Source organism: Schistocerca gregaria, chromosome X (assembly GCF_023897955.1).
Source record: "Schistocerca gregaria isolate iqSchGreg1 chromosome X, iqSchGreg1.2, whole genome shotgun sequence".
Taxonomy (NCBI): Eukaryota; Metazoa; Arthropoda; class Insecta; order Orthoptera; family Acrididae; genus Schistocerca; species Schistocerca gregaria.
The window spans coordinates 706,278,805-706,303,061 of NC_064931.1; positions in this window are offsets into that span (position 1 = coordinate 706,278,805).

Here is a 24,257-nt window from a genome sequence, read left to right on the forward strand (position 1 = left end):
AACTGTCCAATGTCGGTGTTGATGGACCCAGGCGAGGCGTAAAGCTTAGTGTAGTGCAGTCATCAAGGGTACACGAGTGGGCCTTCGGCTCCGAAAGCCCATATCTATGATATTTCGTTGGATGGTTCGCACGTTGATATTTTTTAATGACCCAGCACTGAAATCTGCAGCAATTTACGGAAGGGTTGCACTTCTGTCACGTTGAACGATTCTCTTCAGTTGTCGTTGGTCCCGTTCTTGCAGGATCTGTTTCCGGCCACAGCGATGTTAGAGATTTGATGTTTTACCGGATTCCTCATATTCACGGTACACTCGGGGAATGGTCATAATGGAAAATCCCCACTTCATCGCTACCTCGGAGATACTGTGTCCAACCGCTCGTACGTGACTATGACACCACGCTCAGACTCAAATATTGATAACCTGCCATTGTAACAGCAGTAACCGATCTAACAACTGCACCAGACACTTGTTGTCTTACACAGGCGTTTCCGACCGCAGCGCCGTATTCTGGCTGTTTACATATCTCTGTATTTGAATACGCATCCCTATACCAGTTTCTTTGGTACACTGTAACTGAAATTCTCGGATGTCAAATAGGGCCGCAATATATAAGGAATGGAGATCTCAAACGTTGTTATTATTCCTCAAAGCTTCGGCTGACTTGTACCACGTCCCAGATCACCGAGAAAACTTTTGAAACATTTATTGCTAGATGGTCCATTTTCTTTGTGCCAAGAAGTGGTTGCCTCTTGACTTCTAAATGCCATGCATAAAAGTCTTTATTACCCTAGATTTACGCAAATATGTCGAGTCAGCTGAAGTTATGAACCCATTTCTAATGGTTCAAATGGCTCTGAGCACTATGAGACAGCATCTGAGGTTATCAGTCCCCTAGAACTTAGAACTACTTAAACCTAACTAACCTAAGGACATCACATACATCCATGCCCGAGGCAGGATTCGAACCTGCGACCGTAGCGCTCGCGCGGTTCCAGACTGAAACGCCTAGAACCGCTCGGCCACTGCGGCCAGCCCAGCCATTCCCTGTGGACTAATAATATTCAGGCACCGCTCCCCCTCATCACCCCTTAGAAGAAGAATACCTGAGTGGGTAAAGTCAGTCTTGTTCTGTGCACTGTAGAGTGAGGACCAGGTTTGTTGGGGGATAGATTGTGGGTATTTCACCTAATTGATATTAAAGGTGCAGTTGAAGCGCTTTTATCAATGCAGGCGTGCAGGATGTCCAAATGCAAGATGATCAAAGTGTCTCGTACTAATACATTTTAGATAACTACTGAAACTTCTCACTCTGAAACAGAGTAAGGAACAAGTGTATTAGAAAGAAGAAAGGCCAAGGCTCAGTATGTAATGCCGTACTTCGTCTGAAAGACCGGCAATGTTTATCAGCTACAAAACAGAAAGCTTGTTGATGATGTTGAGATTTCTCCCGCAACAGTACAAGGAGTTCTGAAGTAAAGTTTGCAACAACAACGGAGTTGCGTAAGAAACGGAATTCAAAAAACTGCGAGATTTTTTCTTGTATCTGTTTTTATCCCTTCTAAAAATTTAAATTATATGAGAAATAGTTTTGTTGATTAAAATTATACTAGTTGAAAGATTACTGTTGTATTATCAGAAACGAAACGTAGTGCATCACTATTAACGGCACTTGGAAACAAAAGTTTTTATTTGCACTTAGAAACTGTTTACTGATAGGTCCCAAATAACTTTCTTAATTATTTATAATCTAATTTGTCTCATTTCCTACAGTGATGAGGTGAGCAGCATAATTCTGTGGAAGCAGAATAGGCCTACCTGTACAGTTTATTAGCTACAAGTAAGTTTATTACAAAAAGAAGTACATTGATTTTTGGTTCTCCTGACAAATGTGAGGACTGGGACTCAGAACGTTTGGTATTTCCACTCTTCTCGAAAAAACATAGCAACGAAGGTGCCGGTAAAGATTCATAGGTTGCTTACCCCAGTTCTCTGTGGAATAGCAGGGTAATTTGCTTTGTTTACGCAACAGATAAAATCGCACCAAAAAGTATTGGAACACGCGCGTATTTATCGTTGCTGGTTACAAACGCCTCATCTTCTGGCACACAGCACATGCCCGTGCTACCTCACATACCAGACATTACAATTCTGCCCACAGTGCCTACCATTAACAAAGTGCAAACATGTATCTCCTTTGTACACAAAAAGTATTGGAACAGAGAGTGGCTTCTCGGTATACTGCTGGGTTTTCAGGTACCGGAACGCCATCTGCTCACGCAATAGACACTGCGTGTTGTTGACAGCCCAGTCGCTAGTATGTTGCTGTATTGCGCGATAGTGGTCAGCATGGGGCCGAAAAAGAAGAAACATTCAGTGGCGTTGCGTGAGAGAGTGGTATTGCTCCATTCACAAGGGAGAAGCTATCGACAAATCGGACCAGAGGTGTCAGTTAGCTACACCACGGTACGAGCCATCATTCATAAATATAAAGAGACTGGAACAACAGTGAATAAGTGTTGTCCTGGACGTCCAGAACTGCTTACAACCCGAGAGCGTCTTTTTATCATTGCACTTGCTCGGAAGGAACCTGCTAAAATTGCAGCAACTATTGCTGAGATTGTTCACACAACGTCCGACAAGACGGTTAGTGTTCAAACTATAAGAAATGTGTTGAATGAGGCTGACATGCATGGACGTTCTCCCAGGAAAAAGCCACACACATCGGAAATTAACCGGCAGAAACGCCTGCAGTTTGCCAAGGACTACATCAGCAAGCCGATGGAGTCTTGGAACACTGTGATATTTAGCGACGAATCGAACTTCAATGTGTTCGGATTTGATGCAAGAAAGAAAGTTTGCGCAAGCCGAATACGCACCTTGACATCAAACACATGCATCTCACAGTCAAACACGGTGGGGGCGATATCATGGTCTGGGGCTGTATGGCGGCGTCCAGCCTGGGAAATCTAGCTGTAACCCACGGTACAATGGATCATATGAGATCCATCTACGTGTTGCGAGGAAATTTACACATTAGTGCACAGATATTGGGCCTTACTGGGGTGTTTCATTTCCAGCAAGACAACGACCCAAAACATACCGCCATGAAACTCGGGAGTGGTTACTGTACAATGCCCCCAGAAGGGTTCTAACACTACCTCAGGGCCCTGATTTGAACCCCACTGAGAACCTGTGGGCTCATCTTGACACAAAAGTCAGTAAAAGGCGCCCGTCCAGTAAAAAGTGAGAAAGTGGTCCTGGAGGAATGGTCGAAAATTACCCCTGATATCACCCGGAATTTAATACGAAGCATTCCTAGGCGTTTACGTTCTGTTACAGATGCTGAAGGGATGCACACTAGCTATTAGAAGGTGAACATCGATGAAGAAACCGAACACACTGTCCGATTCATACGCGTGTGCCAATACTTTTTTGGATGAAGAAGAGCGATGATTATTTTCATAACACTGTATGTTAATTTACGGACGGGTGATTTGGACATATTTGTAACCTACACTCAGTTGCAAAAGTATTCGGACAGCACGTTACGGTGCATAATTTTGCAGTTTGCCGAATGAAAAAATAGAGAAATGGCACTTTCTAATGTATTTGGGACTGTGGGTACGATGTCGCAACGTGAAACACACGTCAAATACGAAGATTTGTTGTTGGACATGTGTCTCTTACGTAATATTTCTTGAAAACGGCATGGGAAGGTGCAACAAAAGTAATCGGACAAAAGCGGACAACGTGAGAGAATAGTTCATTCCGAGACGCACAGAGGGTGAAGCGACTGCAGTGTGTCCGACATTTCCGCGAGACGATAGCGATGATTAGTAAACACGTATCGCGAGCCTCTGCAGGTCAACAGTGGGACGCAGGGGGAAGTGTTCTACGTTCGAGCAAAGGCAACTTGTCGTTTATCATTACGCGAAGGGGAAAACCTGCAAAGAAAATGCCGCAAAAGTGAACATGAAGAAAAGTACAGCTCACGACATTATTAAACGGTTCGAGAAAGAAGACCGATTGGAATTCCGTTGCAGTACAGGACGGCCACGGACATTTTCACAGAGAGATGAACGTGTGATTGTGCGAAAAGTACAACAGAAGCCGAAAATATCTGCCACACGAATTGCAAGTGAGGTGGAGGGAGACCTTGGTATAAAAGTTCACCCCGAAACCGTGCGGAGAGTACTACGACGATCGCAGTACCATGGTCGAGTGGCATGGCGGAAGCCATTCATAAATGCAGTGAACTAGAAGAAGCGAATGCGGTTTGCGAGGGAATACGCCGAATACGATTAGGCTTGGTGGAATCGGGTGATATTTTGCGACGAATGTAAATTTACATTATGGCAAAGAGACGGAAAGGCAAACGTGTGGCGGAAGACCAATGAAGAGCTGAATCCCAGGAACCTCAAACCGACACTAAAGTTTGAAGGTGGGAGCTTCATGGTGTGGGGATGCACGTCCGGCAATGGTGCGGGTGATTTAGTGTTCATTGATGATACGATGAACAAGGAAGCGTATTTGAATATACTGCGAGGACATTTGAAGCAGAGTGCACGACATCTAGGTATTGCGAACGACTTACATTTATATCAGGATAATGATCCCAAGCATACGGCGCATATTGTACAAATGTCGTTGCTCTTCAATTGCCCGAAAGTATTGCACCCCCTTCCCCCATCACCAGACCTTAACCCAATCGAACATTTGTGGGATAAATTGAAACGGACCCTCCGCGCGGACAACATCTATACGAAGGAGACCTTGAAAGAGAAACTACGCCAAGAATGGGCAAATATAGGCCCAGATTTCACGAAAAAACTCGTGTAAAGTATGCCTAGTGGATTGGAGGAGGTACTGAAAATGAAAAGTGGACCCACAAGGTATCGACATTTTCTTCGTACAACTTATGAACATTTATTGGACAGTGTCCGAATACTTTTGTAGCAGCAGGGTGTGGAGGATGTTTAATTTTTCTGTTATTCATGTTTTGGTAACGAAATAATACAACAATTCTTTTGTAATTAATGTTGTTACGCATATATATTACTAATAAATATGTTTGGGTTTCATAGTCAGTGTTTCTCGAGTAGTCATTGTGAAACTTCCCACTGTCCGAATACTTTTGCGACTGAGTGTATGTAATTTAAGGTGGCACGTGTCTGGGTTCCGCTCTGAAATATATGTTTCGTTTAACCTACAACCGCTAAAATGTAACTGTGCCAATACTTTTTGATGCGATTGTATTCTGTTCTTTAATTTCGTGATTCTTTTGTTCCTTTTATTTTTTAACTTAAAAGTAGTACCAGAAACGAGAACATTGGCATTGGCTAGCGCCTTCGTTTCAGCCACTACCTTTAAACTGTTTTCAGTATCAGTTTTACGCATGAGCGATTTTCACAAGTTTTATGTTTGCCCATCGTATGCTACTTGCTGGACACCTCGGTGGCTCGCTCTCGTGTGCGTGAACTAAGGCTTGAAAATAGCATAATTACCGAAATTGACCAATATTGGAGAATTAACAATAATTACAGCCGCTGGTAGAAATGTTGCCTTTTGACGAACAGTGACTCTTTTGGATATAAGTCAAAAGAAAGACAAATGCTAATGTATTTATGGGGAACCGTAAAGGGGTGTTTAATGTGGCAGAAAGACGCGAGCGTCAACTCGGGGACAGCAGGGCGTTTTGTGGGAGCCGCACGCAACTTGTGGCGCGCTGTGCGTAGCGTCTGTTTCCGCAACTTAATTAACCAACTTTGTGTAAATGCATGTATCTAGATCTGAACTTTACGTTCCCTGACAGTTCGTTTCCTGAAAGGACAGCTGTCTAGCATACCAAACAGCAAATTACGTAGCCATTTCTGAGAGCTTCACAGAAAATTTAATTTCACAGAGTTTTCTCCCATGCAACGCACTCTTTATTTCGTAATCTGTGGAAATGCGAAGAAGAGAGAGATAATTGAAAAGTATTCCATAACAATTCGGCAATACGCCGTATCTCTTCTTATCTGCATTTGATAAAAGTGCACCGATTCTGCTGTGCGATAGCAAATTTATTCTTCAGTAGATGCGAATTTAGAAAATCATTTTCACGTGCAATTCTTACGTAATTCTGTGTGCTTCTGCGTTTTCTGTGTAGTAAGTGCTGCGTTTAGGCAATAGTTTTCCGAATTACCATATTTTTTCTTTTCATAATCAGTTTCGTCCTTATAATGTCGGAAGGCAAGCTATAAATAGAGAGCTAAAGTTCACCTACTTCTGCCACGGACAGTATCATTGCCTTCTGCAGGAGTGTTACATGTAATACAGTGGTAACTGAAGTGATTGTATCGCTTTAGATGCAAAGTGTGCGGCTCAGTATACAGGGTGGTCCATTGAAAGTGACCTAGCCAAATATCTCACGAAATAAGCATCAAACGAAAAAACTACAAAGAACGAAACTCGTCTAGCTTGAGGGGGGGGGGGGAACCAGATGGCGCTATGGTTGGCCTTCTAGATGGCGTTGCCATCGGACAAACGAATATCGACTGCGTTTTTTAAAAATAGGAACCCACATTTTTTATTACATATTCGTGTAGTACGTAAAGAAATATGAATGTTTTAGTTGGACCACTTTTTTCGCTTTGTGATAGATGGCGCTGTAATAGTCACAAACGTATAAGTACGTGGTATCACGTAAATTCCGCCATGCGGATGGTATTTGTTGGTGATATATTACCCCTGTTAAAATGGACCGTTTACCAAAACCCAGGCGATCATTGTAGGCAAAACCACCCCTTCCTTCCGCCTCCTTGATTTCTATCTCACCGTCTATAGCCGTCCTATCGCCCTCACCCCCATCCTCAAGTACCTTGGCGTCACCCTCGACTGTTGACTCTCCTGGACCACCCATCTCTGGACAATCCAAGCCAAGGCACGATCCCGACTCCGTCTCCTCAACCTCCTTTCCAGCCGTACGTGGGGTCTGGACCCCTCCACCATCCTACCTTTTACAAATCCCTCCAAATCCTTGAACGCCATGCTCTCCGCCTCGCCTATTGCATCCGTCTCCCCTCCCCCACGCGGATCCTGTATGATCTCATTCCATTCCCCCACCTTCTCCTTTTCCTTTAGAGGATATGGATCCTGTACACCTCCCGCAAACTCAATCCTCCTCACCCGTTTGTCTCGCCCATCCTCTCCTGCCCCTGCCCGCTGCCATGCCTGTATTCCCACGTCCCACCCGGTCTCCATCTCTTCACCCTCCTTACCCTCTCCCAAGGTGGCTTCCGCCAGCTCCCCCTCCATGATGATGTCCTCCTCCCCTCCATATACCCCTCCTACTAACTTTGATCCTCCTTCCCTCTTCCTGTGTCTGTTCCTTTGGGCACCCTCCCTCCCTCCTCCTTTTCTCCCCACTCCTACCCCGGGCTTCTCCTCCCCTGTCCCTCTACTCCTCCTCCCATCTCTTCAGCCATAGGCGTCTTTGTTCTCCCCTCTCCATCCCACCCCCCCGCCCTTCTTCCCCTCTTCGCAGGTCCCTGGACTCGCACACGCTATGTGGACTTTCGCGCGCCGGAGATCGTCGGCATCAGTGTCTCGTGTGTGCCGTCGTGTTTAGCGTTCAGTGTTCACCGTCGCACTCCATCGTTCACCTGTGCCATCGCCGTCTTCAGTGTTTGTGCGTCGTGTCAACAGTTTAAAGTGTGGATTATCGTCGAGTGTGAACGGCTCCGTGTGTCTTTCTGTGTACTGTTTTATTGCCCACCGTTCTGTAACCTATGTGTAATCTTTCTGTATTTTCTCATTGTGTATCCTATGGCTGAAGAGCAGCATAGAACGCTGCTGACAGCCTGCCTGTTGTACAGGTTTTAAAATAACAATAAAGAAAAAAAAATTGACCGTTTACCAATTGCGTAAAAGGTCGATATCGTGTTGATGTATGGCTACTGTGATCAAATTGCCCAACGGGCGTATGTTATGTATGCTGCTCGGTATCCTGGACGACTTCATCCAAGTGTCCGGACCGTTCGCCAGATAGTTACGTTACTTAAGGAAACAGGAACCGGCCTCGGTGGCCGTGCGGTTCTAGGCACTTCACTCCGGAACTGCGTGACTGCTACAGTCGCAGGTTCGAATCCTGCCTCGGGCATGGATGTGTGTGATGTCCTTAGGTTACTTAGGTTTAAGTAGTTCTAAGTTCTAGGGGACTGATGACCTCAGATGTTGAGTCCAATAGTGCTCAGAGCCATTTGAACCATTTTGAAGGAAACAGGAAGTGTTCAGCCACATGTGAAACGTCAACCACAACGTGCAACAAATGATGATGCCCAAGTAGGTGCTTTAGCTGCTGTCGCGGCTAATCCGCACATCAGTAGCAGACAAATTGCGCGAGAATCGGGAATCTCAAAAACGTTGGTGTATGAGAATTCTACATCAACACACATTGCACCCGTACAATATTTCTATGCACCTGGAATTGCATGGCGACGCCTTTGAACGTCGTGTACAGCTCTGCCACTGGGCAAAAGAGAAATTACGGGACGGTGACAGATTTTTTGCACGCGTTCTATTTAGCGACAAAGCGTCATTCCCCAACAGCGGTAACGTAAACGGGCATAATATGCACTATTGGACAACTGAAAATACACGATGCCTGTGACAAGTGGAACATCAGCGACCTTGACGCGTTAATGTATGGTGCGGCATTAAGGGAGTAAGGATAATTGGACCCATTTTATCGATGGCAATCTAAATGGTGCAATGTATGTTGATTTCCTACGTAATGTTGTACCGATGTTACTACAAGATGTTTCACTGCATGACAGAATGGCGATGAACTTCCAACATTATGGATGTCAGGCACATAGCTCGCGTGCGGTTGAAGCGGTACTGAATAGCATATTTCATGACAGGTGGATTGGCCCGCACGTTCACGAATCTGACGTCCCCGGATTTCTTTCTGTGAGTAAAGTTGAAGGATATTTGCTATCGTGATCCACCGACAACGCCTGACAACATGCGTCAGCGCATTGTCAATGCATGTGCGAACATTACGGAAGGCGAACTACTCGCTGTTGAGAGGAATGTCGTTACACGTATTGCCAAACGCATTGAGGTTGACGGACATCACTCTGAGCATTTATTGCATTAATGTGGTATTTACAGGTAATCACGCTGTAACAGCATGCGTTCTCAGAAATGATAAGTTCACAAAGGTACATGTATCACATTGGAACAACCGAAATAAAATGTTCAAACGTACCTACGATCTGTATTTTAATTTTAAAAAACCTACCTGTTACCAACTGTTCGTCTAAAATTGTGAGCCATATGTTTGTGACTATTACAGCGCCATCTATCACAAAGCGAAAAAAGTGGTCCAACTAAAACATTCATATTACTTTACGTACTAGATGAACATGTAATAAAAATGGGGGTTCCTATGTAAAAAAAAAGCAGTTGATATCCGTTTGACCTATGGCAGCGCCATCTAGCGGGGCAACCATAGCGCTATCTGGCTTCCCCCTTCAAGCTAGACAAGTTTCGGTCTTTGTAGTTTTTTCGTTTGACGCTTACTTCGTGAGATATTTGGCCCGGTCACGGTCAATGGACCACCCAGTATACAATTTCACTCCAGATTCCTTTCACAGGATGTAGATAACTGTTTCCTTTCCCATTTAATATTATGAAATTGAGTTCGTTTTCTCCTAAGAATGTTAAGTTCAGCACTCTATTCGCCCTTATCGATGTGCCAAATGTTATGCATTTTACGAGATAAAGTTCGGACATACGGTTTCAGAGAAAAAAAAAAAAAACTGTACGGTAGGTCAGAAGCACTCGGTACACAATCTGATCAGTCGTGTCCGGACACCCTGTTTAATGCGGAATTGGACACTATATGTCAAGAGAGACGAACCAGCAGGTATAAAGGGAGGTGGAAAGTACAGTGTTGCCAACAAGGAAGTAAAAACAACAGAATGGGTCGGGCAGGAGAGCGTTGTAACTTCAGACGTGACCTGAGTGACAAGTCCATCAGGGATGTTTCAACGATTCTAAAGCCGTCCAGGTCGACTGTTGATGATTTGATTGTGAAGTGGAAACGCGAAGGGACAACCACAGTTAAGCGGAGGCCAGGCAGGCCTCAAGTACTAGCGGACAGGGACCATTGAACATTGTGGAGGGTGGATGTAAAAAATCGCACGAAATCAGGGAAAGGAATAAGTTGTAAATTACAAAATTCTACCAGTAGTCCTACTAGCACAATGACTGTGCGCAGGCAGTTAAAAAGAATGAGGCACAATGATCCTGCAGGTTGTCGTAAGTCACTCATTTTGTGTACCCAGTGTTACGTCACGCTTAAGGTAGTGTAAAGAGCGACCGCATTGGACAGTGGACGACTGGAAACGAATGATTAGGGGTGATGAATCACGCTATACTCTGTAGCAACTAGAGGAAATGTCCGGGTTTGGTGAATACCTGGGGAACGTTATCTGCAATCGTTTGTAGTGTCAACGGTGATGTTTGGAGAAGGTAATGTCACACTATGTGGGTGTTTTCCGTGGTTAGGGTGTGGCCCCCTTATTGCGCTTATGAAACACTAAACGCGGTGCAGTCATGGATTGTGCGGCTGGTCCCGGCGGAGGTTCGAGTCCTCCCCCGGGTATGGGTGTGTGTATTTGTCCTTAGGATAATTTAGATTAAGTAGTGTGTAAGCTTAGGACTGATGACCTTAGCATTTAAGTCCCATAAGATTTCACACACATTTGAACATTTTTGAACTAAACGCGGAAGGATATGAACATTGTATCAGCGTGAGAATACATTCTGTCATGAAGCTGTATCTGTGACGCAATGGTTTGTGGAGAATAACATTCCCGAAATGGACTGGCCAGCCCAGAGAACTGACGTGAAACCAGTGTAACGTCTTTGGGATGAGTGAGAAAATCGACTTCGTTCTAGACACAGCGTTCAGCATCACTGCCTTCTCTGTTTTCGGCTTTTGACAAAGAATGGGCTGCCATTCCTCCACAGATACTCAGGCACTTCACTAAAAGAGTCGTCAGCAGACTTTATGCCGTCATAAAGGCGAAGAGTGGACACACCTTAATGCTCACCAATAGGTATGCATATACTTTTGATCATACACTGAAGCTCCTAAGAAACTGGTATAGGAATGCGTATTCAAACAGAGAGATATGTAAACAGGTAGAACACGGTTCTGCGGTCAGGAACGCCTATGTAAGACAACAAGTGCGTGACGCAGTTGTCAGATCCCAAATCTCCGACATCGCTGAGGCCGGAAAAAGATCCTGCAAGAGCAGGACCAATGACAACTGAAGAGAATCGTTCACCGTGATAGAAGTGCAACGCTTCCGCAAATTGCTGCAGATTTCAGTGCTGGGCCATTAACAAGTGTCAGCGTGCGAACCATTCAACGAAACATAATCGATATGGGCTTTCGGAGCCGAAGGCCGACTCATGTACCCTTGATGACTGCACGACACAAAGCTTCACGCCTCGCCTGGGTCCGTCAACACCGACATTGGACTGTTGATGCCTGCAAACATGTCGGACGAGTCTGGTTTCAAATTGTATCGAGCGGATGGACGTGTACGGGTATGGAGACAACCGTATGAATCCATGGATCATCCATGTCAGCAGGGGGCTGTTCATGATGGTGGAGGCTCTGTAATGGTGTGGGGCGTGTTCAGATAAGGTTATATGGGACACCTGATACTTATAGATACGACTCTTGACAGGTGACACGTACGTAAGCATCCAGTCTGAGCAGCTGCATCCATTCATGTCCACTGCCTACGAACTTGGGAAATTCCAGCAGGACAATGCGACACCCCACACTTCCATAATTGCTCGACAGTGTCTCCAGGAACACTCTTCTGCTTTTAAACACTTCAGCTGGCCACCAAACTCCCCGGATATGAGCATTATTGAGCATGCCTTGCAACGTGCTGTTGAGAAGAGATCTCCACTCCCTCGTACTCTTACGGATTTATGAACAGCCCTGCAGGGCTCATGGTGTCAATTCCCTCCGGCGTTATTTCAGACATTAGTCGAGTCCACGCTACGTCGTGTTGCGGCACTTCTGCTGGCTCGCGTTGGCATACACGATATTAGGCAGGTGTACCAATTTTTTGGCCGTTAGTGGTTACATGAATTTCCGTTTACCTGTTTTTATTTTGTGTACATATTGCACTACGCGATCCGTGCTGTCATACATCATCTCGTGTCCTGTTTCATCTAGATTTGATATTATAACTGCACCACTTTTGAGTGTACCATATATACGCTTTTGAACATATTGATACCTCAGTGATAATTATATGCAGTCCTGTGTATTTTCTCTTATGTTTGCATGTTTACAATAGATCATGAAATGAAAAAGAGAATTCACTGTGCCAAAACGTCGCATCTTAAAGCTAACACTCATACAATTATCTCTGTTTAGAACCGTGATGTGAAGAAGTGAAAACGCAAATGTCTATATAAAGTGATCTGTATTACCAAGGTTTGGGAAACATTAGGGCGCATTGAAGGAAATCATTATTGTGCTGACGTATCAAGCAATCAAACATGGGTCCATACAGCTCCAGGCGCTGTTTCTTCACGTAGGCCTACTGTGATAAAGTTAAGTCTTTACTGGTAATAGTTACAGGAAATGGCGTTATAACATGACTACGATGACGCAATACAAAATTTACAATACTTTGGTCGCTGCCAAGATGCTGATTTGTATGGGAACAGAAACAACAGAAAGCGAACTTGTGATTACGTTAAATTAAAATAACTATTATTTTAAAGCGTAGAAATGCACTGTGGGTCAGATCTAGGCAAATAATGTACTTTGGTTCCACTCATTTATGTATCTAGCATGCTCCTCTTGTCCGCTCTTCTTAACGTATCCTAATGTTTTATTCCAGTTTATCACTGAAATGTTTTGTAAATGTCATCAAAGTAACATGATAACATGCTCAAACTTCATTTTGTCATGTCATTGTGGGTGAGGGTTTGCGAACGGGATAGAGGTCCTGTCAGTTTATGGATGAGACTTGTGAAATAAAATAGATGTCCGCGAACTTTAAGTTCCACGAATGTTGGAAAGAGTGGGAAACATGGTAACATAACTGTTATGACTATGAATGCGCAGAGAAACGGCAAAACGCATTCTGTACAGTCATTGTTTGATCTTGTATTTCAGAAGTCGGACTGATTTTGGTTTAGACCGCTTAGGACTTCCTGGTCGTTCAGACGACCGCAGAGGAGGTTTTTCCTACGTATTTCCCGGAAATCGTTTCAGTAAGAGTGATTACAGGTGTGCCGCAGGGGAGTGTCGTAGGACCGTTGCTATTCACAATATACATAAATGAACTTGTGGATAACATCAGAAGTTCACTGAGGCGTTTTGCGGATGATGCTGTGGTATATCGAGAGGTTGTAACAATGGAAAATTGTACTGAAATGTGGGAGGATCTGCAACGAATTGACGCATGGTGCAGGAATGGCAACTGAATCTCAATGTAGACAAGTGTAATGTGCTGCGAATACATAGAAAGAAAGATTCTTTATAATTTAGCTACAATATAGCAGGTCAGCAACTGGAGGCAATTAATTCCATAAATTATCTGGAAGTACGCTTTAGGAGTGATTTAAAATGGAATCATCATATATAGATAATCGTCGGTAAAGCAAATGCCATACAGATTCATTGGAAGAATCCTGAGGAAATGTAATCCGAAAACAAAGGAAGTAGATTACAGTACACTTGTACTGCTCTCCAGTATGGGATCTGTGCCAGATAGGGTTGATAGAAGAGATAGAGAAGATCCAACGGAGAGCAGCGCGCTTCGTTACAGTATCATTTAGTAATCGCGAAAGCGTTACGGATATGATAAATAAACTCCAGTGGTAGACTGTGTAGGAGAGACCGTCAGTAGCTCGGTACAGGCTTTTGTTGAAGCTTCAAGAATATACCTTCGCCGAGGAGTCAAGCAGTATATTGCTCCCTCCTACGTATATCTCGCGAAGAGACCATGAGGATAAAATCAGAGAGATTAGAGCCCACACAGAGGCATATCGACAATCTTTCTTTCCTCAAACAATACGAGACTGGAATAGAAGGGAGAACCGATAGAGGTACTGAAAGTACCTTCCGCCACACACCATGGGTGGCTTGCGAAATATGGATGTAGATGTAGTTATAGATGTAGATGTAGACGGTAAATTTCGGGGCCTAAGGGTTTCCTTTTTTGAGGATAGTTGTATCTCCAGTTTTCCTCCGGTTTGTAACCTAGTTTGGGCTGTTCTTCCGTTGAGAAGTATCGTCAGGTGTACGAAACTTCTCAACTGCGGTTTTATCGGGACTTTAAAGTGTCACCTAGTGAGGTGCCGCGATTGTGAAGACTCTAAATTCCTATCGGGTAAGAGCGGGATTCGAAATCTCTGATTTAAGGATCCAATGGACTCCCTAAACCAGTTAGGTCAAATTCCGTAATGATTAATTTAATGGAGGCACGGCCAGTATTCTACGCAGACCTTGTATAGTTGAGCCTGACACACACCGCTAATGACATCGACGTCGACGGATCCTTTCAGTCTAACTTGCTTTGAGAGGGGACGACCGATTTCTTTCCCCATCATTCCCCAATCTCTAATGACTTCACGTCGACGGGGTGTAAAACCTCCTTTTCCTTCCTCCTCCTCAGGGTCGCTTTGATAGGCCATGTTTCAGCTTCGATGCTCTGCTTTGCGTGTCCTGAACAAAAGCGTGGCAGATGTCAAGCTAACAAAGGATCAGCTTTTCTCGTAGCACCCTATAAGGAGACTCTTGTCTTTCCAGTTCGATAAATGTCAGCTGTTGACCAAAAGAAGGGCGCTGCTCTGTTATAATCTAATTCGTTAACCACTTGTATACATTTTGATGCTTTCCTTAGCCACCACTTAAAAGTAGATGAAAGAATTTCCTCAACACAAACGGTGAGGAGGAAAATGGAAAGTAAGGCACTGCTGAGATTCATTCATAACGAATAAAGTTCTCATATTTATAAGCTGACCACGGCACGTTGCGTTGACTGCATCCCATAGAAGCCGAACAGTCAATGAACTAATTATAGGTAGCAACAGAATGACTTAATGTTTCCGTAACATTATCCATCGAGAAAGTTACATCAGCTTTATTACTTTTCAAAGAATTTACGATTTAGTTTTGCTCTACATTCCAATTAGCTGTTCTTGATTAGAGAAATTTAGTAGCTGAGAAAATGTGGAAGAGCCTAGCGTCGTTTCACACAAATATACGATGTCTACCGAAAGAAGGCAGAAGTAAAGCTCAATGCATAGCTGAAAAAGTTATGTGCCACAGTGTCTCTAGATATTTTTGTTTTAGAACAATGGAATAGGTTGCAGGTATGTCTCAGGGCCACTGGGCACTCAAAGAGACCTAATAAAGAGCTGTGCCTACCCGTCGTCACAGATTTCGTCCAAATTTGTGGAACAAGGAGGGCTTGGGCAGAAATGAATGTGACGTAAGTGGCACCTCCAGATGGTCAAGCGTTTAGATAAAATAGCATTTTTGACGCGCGTCGGGCAACGCGTGAGCCTTTTACTTTAGCGTAGTTTCCAGGCAACCGTTGGCGTAGCGGAAGGTGTACAGCACGCTAATTGGAGGGGGGCGGGGGTCCAGTCCTTAGGCGGAGAGATTTTTTGTTTCTCTTATGTTTTTACGTTATTTACGCTGTGAATTTTATGAAAAATCTTCAAAACTGCTCTTACATCGTTAAGAGACAAAGAGCCCAAGAAGACTACATAAGAATACCTTTCACCATACATCATCAGCTATCCTCGCCAATATTTGGCGATAAGACGCGTTACCCGTGGTTTGCTGCTAAACTGTCCGATGAGGAAGAATCTTTTGTGAATTTCAACCAATGTGCATGTATATAGAAACTTTAGAAGAACTATGTTTACCGATCAGTCTGAGCACTATGACCACCGACCTACTATCGAGATAAACACTTCCAGCAGATAGCAGCGTCACCTGGCGAGGAATGACTACTAGTCAGACACACGCTCGGTGCATGTAGTATCAGTGTGCGTGCAGACAGTGTGTAGAATGGGGACGGCACGCTATCTATGTGACTGTGACCGAGGGCAGAGTGTGATGGCCCTGAGGCTCGGCACGAGCAGTTCGGAAACTACACGAGTTGTCAGGTGTTCGAGGAGTGCTGTGGTGAGTGACTTAAACACGTAGCGAAACCACGGTGAAACCACGTTCAGACGTCGTGAGGTTAAGCGGCCACCCTTCATTACAGATTTCGGACGTCATAGGCTGGGCAGACTGCTAGAACAGGCGGCGAACTGTAGCGGAACTAACATCAGGCTTTAATGCTGGGCAGAGTACAAGTGTATTAACGATGGGCCTCCGTAGCCGACGACTGAAATTTGTACCAATGTTAACACCACGACATTGGCAATTACGACTGAAATGGGCTCTTGACCATTGGCACTGAACATTGGCAAAGTGGCAGAGCGTTGCATGGACTGCTAATGGGAGGGCGCGAATCCGTCGTCTTCCAGGAGAACAGCACCTCGATACCTGTACTATGGGATGGAGAGTAGCTGGCGAGGCTCCATTATGCTGTGGCTAACATTCACGATGCCGTCCAAGGGTTCAGTGGAGATCGTGCAGGCACCTAGACGGCCAAGGAGTATCGTACACTGGTTGCAGATCATGTACACCCCTCGATGATGATCACGTTTCCTGATAGCAGTGGCATTTTTCTAGAAGATAATGCATCATGTCTCTTAGCCAGGAGTGAGATAGAGTGGTTCGTGGAATACAGTGGCGAGTTTCAGTTGATGTTCTGGCCCCCCAGCTTGCCAGATACTACTTCAGTTGAGCACCTGCTGGGTCTGATTCAACGTGATGTCAGGGCTATAAACACCCCTCCCCTCATCCCTACGGAATTTAGGGGAATTAGGTGATTTGTTTGTGGAGATGTGATGCCAACTGTCACCAGCGACCTACCAAGGCATCACTGCTTCCATGCTGCTGTTGTCTGTGCCACAGGTGGACATACTGGCTATTAGGAAGATGGTCATAATGCTCTGGCTCATCAGTGTAATTATAAGAACGTGTCGCCTACAGAGTGTGCAAGATGGCGAGAAAATTATTGCTATTAATTTTTTACTATGAGTATCACCACAACACTCGTAAATCGTCAACAGCAAACAGGACTTGTAAATCATCAACAGCAAAACAATAAACGTATCTAATTTTGTACATGAAATTCTCATGTACGTCAATCCCAAATTTCCCTTCGCATTTCCTCTTAATGCCTTTAATGAAAATATTAATGAATATTTCTCCTCATTTGAAGTGTGAGTAACTTAGAAATTAAAAACAGAGGGAAGAAAAAATAGTTCCCGCTCTGGGACTCAATCCCAATTACCCTTCGATTACAGTGCCGTACTATTTCCGCTGTGCCAACCGGTGCCTGGAAAGTATGCTAACAAAAATCTGTCATGCCTCCCTCGAACCGCACCAAAACTGATTTGTTTTACTCACTTCCAGTAAGGTTGATGGCAATAGATAGCTTTTTTCTATGATTAAATGAAATTATAAAACCGTCAGAGTTGAGCACAACTTTGTTTTTATTCAAATGGCGACGAGTTTTGAATTTAAGTCAAGCCATCCTGTGGAACAGAGTATACCGTGTTACAATTAACATGTATAGTACATAAGGTCAATCAAAGTACAAATGCGTTTGTCAAGTTGTTTACATGCCACACAAGTCTTACCATAACACCGTAATGTGTGTACGCTGGCCACATTGATTGTAAGAGTGGCTAAGTGCAATACATTATTTGCATACGACCGTTCAGTGCTGCGTGCACCAAAACAATGTTACGCGATCATTGAGCATCGTTAGGTAAACTCAGTAAGGGGCGCTGAAGGGAGTTCTCCATGGAGAGGTTTTTAGCTTTGCTTTACAAAATTACGGTATAACAGTTATATATCACTATAAACAATATCAATTTTAGCTTAATGTTAAAACACAGTGACAATATGAAAGGTGCATGTAAAAAAAGAAATCTTGCAAAACATACGCGTTATACCTCGTAGCGCCGCCAGAGACCAGCCTCTATAACACTAAAATGACTGTAACGTACATAATGGTACAAAATTAAATTTTTTTGTACAAAAAAACTATAATACCCAAGTCACAATATACAAGGTAGCATGTACCAAATGGGATTTTACGAACGCTTCCACGTCATACTTCGTAGCGCTACCAATGCCCAATCAGTATGGCAATAAATGAATGTAGCGTACATGGTGATATACAGTCCACATTATTTCCAAGAACATAACAGAGCTACATGATATTGTTTATTCACAATAAAGCATATTGGAATGCGTACACTACTACACGAATCAAAATTAACGGACACATAGAGCACATTTATTGTATTATGGTAATAAAACGTTTAGCATTATGCTTACGACGTCCATTCATACGGACCAGAACCGTCCCGCTACTAGTACGCTACTAATACTCTTACAATTATTGTCCAAAACAGAACAGGACAGACCACGTATTAAAAACGTACAAAGACACTTCAGTTACTATACGTAAAGGGAAAGATGAATGTGTGCCCAAAGCCCCTCCGAGGCCTCTATCTCGTTAATAAAGCACGAATATTTTATTTACGTTCAAACGACCATAATGGAATGTGTCTTTATATGTTCATGGCCTAACTTAGGAGACCGTTAAGTCAGATTTTGTCTGACTCTGAGAAACTAGTCTTTACTAGAATTAGGCTATTCCTTATTTGGTATCTGTTGCTTAAATTGTATATACATTAGGTTGCTTTATGTATTATTCATAACTTCTCTTCCCCGCTCCCCCTCCACTTCCTGCCCAAGACCGCTTCTTTTCCTACGGCAGTTCCGCAGCCCACCCTCCTTCTCTTTCCACACACCCACCTTTATTTCATTCCCCTCTTCCCTTGCCCAGGATATTGTTTTAATTGTTACACGTGAAAATTTTGGTATGCCTTTAGAAGGCAGTAACTGGTTTGACCTCTTTCACATTTTATGTTCCACATCAGGTAGTGTTACACGTGAGAGGGTTCTGTTCGTTGTGAACGGACCCCAAGGCATTCCTTGTATGTTTTTAATACGTGATCTGGCCTATTTGTTTTTGACAATGGTTATAAGATTATTAGAAGGGTACTATCAGCGGGGCGGTTCTGGTCAGTATGAATGGACTTCGTAGGCATGATGTTAAACGTTTCCTTGCTGTAATGCAATAAATACGTTCTATTATGTTTGTTAATTTGAATTCGTATGGTAGTGTATGCATTGCAGTATGTTTTATTGTCAGTAAACAATATAATGTAGTTCTGTTATGTTCTTGCTTAAGCAGTCTTGGACTCTTCTGCTAATATGATTGAATAAGTTGGACTGTGCATCATCGTGTGCCTTACATTCATTTATTGTTACACTGATTGGCCCCTGATGGCGCTACGAAGTATGACGTGAAAGGGTTCGTAAAATTCCTTTTGATACATGCTACCTTTTATTTTTTGACTCGGATATTTTGGTCTTTTTGAACAAAAAACTGAATTATGAATCAATTTGTACGTTAGTCATTTTAGTCTTACACTGATTAGCCTCTGGCGGCGCTATGAGGCATGACGCGTATGTTTTGTAAAATTTCTCTTTGTACTTACATTTTTTATATTGTGACTATTTCAACATTTTTACCTTATCGTAGTCAGTACGTACTGTGACATGTACAACTTCTTATTGTCGTATTACAGACAAAAAATACGAATAAATTATTTGACACACATGATTACATTTTAAATTTCTTTTTAGATTAAATTCAAAGGAGTGTCCATCATGAGAAATTTTGCATAGCTTTTCCACTCTAGTACTTGGAGTTCTTATCAGGTAGACATCAAACCAATTCAGACGCGCTGCTACGTCGGTATGGCCACTAAGAAAGTGTGACAGACGTATTCGGGGAACTTCAGTGGAGGACTTTGGAAGAAAGGCGGCGTTGTTATCGCGAAACCTTGTAGGACAAATTTAGCGAAACATATATCTGAGTAAGTCTACGCGTCAGTTCTGCTGCCACCATCGCATATCTCACCCAAAGATCATGAGGCTGGAGGAATATATTAAGGATGTCCTCAAACAAACACGACAGTGCTTTACTAGAAGGAATCCTAATGAAGGTGATATGTCCTTGCCTTCCTCCGAAGTTTGGACTGATATTCCCCGACTGTTATAGGAGGACCTTTCGAATAGCATAGACCATGAAGCGTTGTGTTACTTGGTATTTTTCATATTAACATATCATTGCCAGAGCCATACAGAGGGATAGAAGCAGTCATTTTACACTCGTTCAATAAAGGAATGGAATAAAAGGGAAACCCACAATAATGGTATGTTCTACATCTACATCCATACTCCGCAAGCCACCTGACGGTATGTGGCGGAGGGTACCTTGAGTACCTCTATCGGTTCTCCCTTCTATTCCAGTCTTGTATTGTTCATGGTAAGAAAGATTGCCGGTATGCCTCTGTGTGGGCTTTAATCTCTCTGATTTTATCCTCATGGTCTCTTCGCGAGATATACGTAGGAGGGAGCAATATACTGCTTGACTCCTCGGTGAAGGTATGTTCTCGATAATTCAACAAATGCCCGCACCGAGCTACTGAGCTTCTCTCCTGCAGAGTCTTCCACTGGAGTTTATCTATCATGTCCGTAACGCTTTCGCGATTACTAAATGATCCTGTAAAGAAGCGCACTGCTCTCCGTTGGATCTTCTATATCTCTTCCATTAACCCTATCTGGTACGGATCCCACACTGGTGAGCAGTATTCAAGCAGTGGGCGTACGAGTGTACTGTAACCTACTTCCTTTGCCTTTGTTTTCGGATTGTATTTCCTTAGGATTCTTCCAATGAATCTCAGTCTGGTATCTGCTTTACCGACGATTAACTTTATATGATCATTCCATTTTAAATCACTCCTAAAGCCTACTCCCAGATAATTTATAGAATTAACTCAAATGGCTCTGAGCACTATGCGATTTAACTTCTGAGGTCATCAGTCGCCTAGAACTTAGAACTAATTAAACCTAACTAACCTAAGGACATCACACACATCCATGCCCGAGGCAGGATTCGAACCTGCGACCGTAGCAGTCGCACGGTTCCGGACTGCGCGCCTAGAACCGCGAGACCACCGCTGCCGGCAACTATATAGAACGCCTTGCGGAAGTCAGAAACACGGCAGCTACCTATGAACCAGTGTCTATGGCCCTCTGAGTCTCGTGGACGAGTAGCGTGAGCTGGGTTTCACACGATCGTCTTTTTCGAAACCCATGCTGAAACCTACAGAGTAGATTTCTAGTCTCCAGAAAAGTCATTATACTCGAACATAATACGTGTGCCAAAATTCTACAACTGATCATCTTTAGAGATATAGGTCTATAGTTCTGCATATCTGTTCGACGTTCCTTCTTGAAAACGGGGATGATCTGTGCCCTTTTCCAATCCTTTAGAACGCTACCCTCTTCCAAGGACTTACGGTACACCGCTTCAAGAAGGGGGCAAGTTCCTTCGCGTACTCTGTGTAAAATCGAACTGGTATCCCATCAGGTCCAGCTGCCTTTCCTATTTTGAGCGATTTTAATTGTTTTTCTATCCCTGTGTCATCTATTTCGATATCAACCATTTTGTCATTCGTCCAACAATCTAGAGAAGGAACTACAGTACGTTGTGTGTAGGCACTTGTTCATGAGCAGTTGTATCGTTCTGTAGGTCCCACAATGGAAGGCTGTTGCACGGGATGTTGAGAGCTAGTACCGGACGCGACTGATTATCGCTGGCTGTGTTTAATATGTCCTGACCGATTTCCGATAACCACTGCACGGATTCCTCGGCTGTTGCAGGCGGCCACGGTACGCGGCACATGCCTGCAGCACATGAGAAAATTCCGTCAAGATATGCAGTGACGGCAACTTTCCTGTCTACGAATACTTGGCAATCCTCCGCGGTGTTATTAGTTTGACAGACACGCAAAATTATCTCCCGATTAAGAGCCTTGCTGATACACGGGGTACAGTTGTGATTAACGTTTGACAGGAACCGAGTCCTGGTTTTAATTCTTCGAGGAAACCTTTTAATAGTACTGCTAAAACACGTTTATGGGTCGAAACGTAAATTTTAGAAGCCTGTAATTAGTGAAAAGAGCTCTACAAATGTGTCCACTCTACTCAATACAATTAACTCAACAGACAATATACAGCTAATGGCGAATGTTTTGTGCGGTCAGCGTGTACTAGTACTCTTCAGTGTTACTTCAGAAATGTGAAAAACGTTGTTCCTCTCACTTCACCACGTTAATCAGCTAGTAATGTCCCAACTCTCGAGAAATGTACAGCATCCAGCTGTCGTAGAACTTAATTTGTACATAGTTTTTAGTTTAGTCGTTGTATTATGTGATTCTGCGTGAAAGCTAATAGAAACTATTTTTTGGCTGTTATTAGTGGTTACTTTTAAGTGCTTTCCTTGTTTATACACTACTGGCCATTACAATTGCTTCACCACGAAGGTGACGTGTACAGACGCGGAATTTAACCGACAGGAAGAAGATGCTGTGATATTCAAATGATTAGCTTTTCAGAGTATTCACACAAGGTTGGCGTCACCTACAACGTGCTGACATGAGGAAAGTTTCCAACCGATTTCTCATACACAAACAGCAGTTGACCGGCGTTGCTTGGTGAAACGTTGTTGTGATGCCTCGTATAAGGAGGAGGAATGCGTACCATCACGTTTCCGACTTTGATGAGGGTCGGGTTGTAGCCTATCGCGATTGCGGTTTATCGTATCGCGACATTGCTGCTCGCGTGTTCGAGATCCAATGACTGTTAGCAGAATATGGAATCGGTGGGTTCAGAAGGGTAATACGGAACGCCGTGCTTGATCCCAACGGCCTCGTATCACTAGCAGTTGAGATGACAGGCATCTTATCCACATGGCTGTAACGCATCGTGCAGCCACGTATCGGTCCTGAGTCAACAGATGGGGACGTATGCAAGACAACAACCATCTGCACGAACATTTCGACGACGTTTGCAGCAGCATGGACCATCAGCTCGGAGACCGTGGCTGCGTTTACCCTTGACGTTGCATCACAGACAGGAGCGCCTGCGATGGTGTCTCAACGACGAACCTGGGTGCACGAATGGTAAAACGTCATTATTTCTGATGAATCCAGATTCGGTTTACAGCATCCGTGTTTGGCGACACGCGGTGACCGCACATTGGAAGCGTGTATTCGTCATCGCCATACTGGCGTATCACCCGGCGTGATGGTATGGAGTGCCATTGGTTACACGTCTTGGTCACCTCTTGTTCGCATTGACGGCACTTTGAACAGTGAACGTTACATTTCAGATGTGTTACGACGCGTGGCTCTACCATTCATTCGATCCCTGTGAAACCCTACATTTCAGCAGGATAATGTACGACCGCATGTTGCAGGTCCTGTACGGGCCTTCCTGGATACAGAAAATGTTCGACTGCTGCCGTGGCCAGCACATTCTCCAGATTTCTCACCAATTGAAAAGCTCTGGTCAATAGTGTCCGGGCAACTTGTTCGTCATAATACGCCAGTCACTACTCTTGATGAACTGTGGTATCGTGTTGAAGCTGCATGGGCAGCTGTACCTGTACACGCCATCCAAGCTCTGTTTGACTCAATGCCCAGGCGTATCAAGACCGTTATTACGGCCAGAGGTGGTTGTTCTGGGTACTGATTTCGCAGAGTGTATGCACCCAAATTGCGTGAAAATGTTATCACATGTCAGTTCTAGTACAATATATTTGTCCAATGAATACCCATTTATCATTTGCATTTCTTCTTGGTGTAGCAATTTTAATGTCCAGAGTAATTCAAGTAGAGTTAGGCATAATTGTTGTGTCATAGTGCTTTATAGTAACTGATCAGACAGCTTTAGATCCACTTTTGATTCTTGTTCTACCCAGCAAGGAGCGATACGTAGGGTATGTGCTTGCTGTTGAGAGGTTACAAGAGGAATATACCACAGTCTGCAAACAGCTACAGGCTGCACTGGCACCTGGCACTGGTCGACGAGCCTGATGCTGTTACCTTGGGCTGGCGGCGGTGACAGGGCCTCTGGCACCTCTCAATCCACTGGCCGC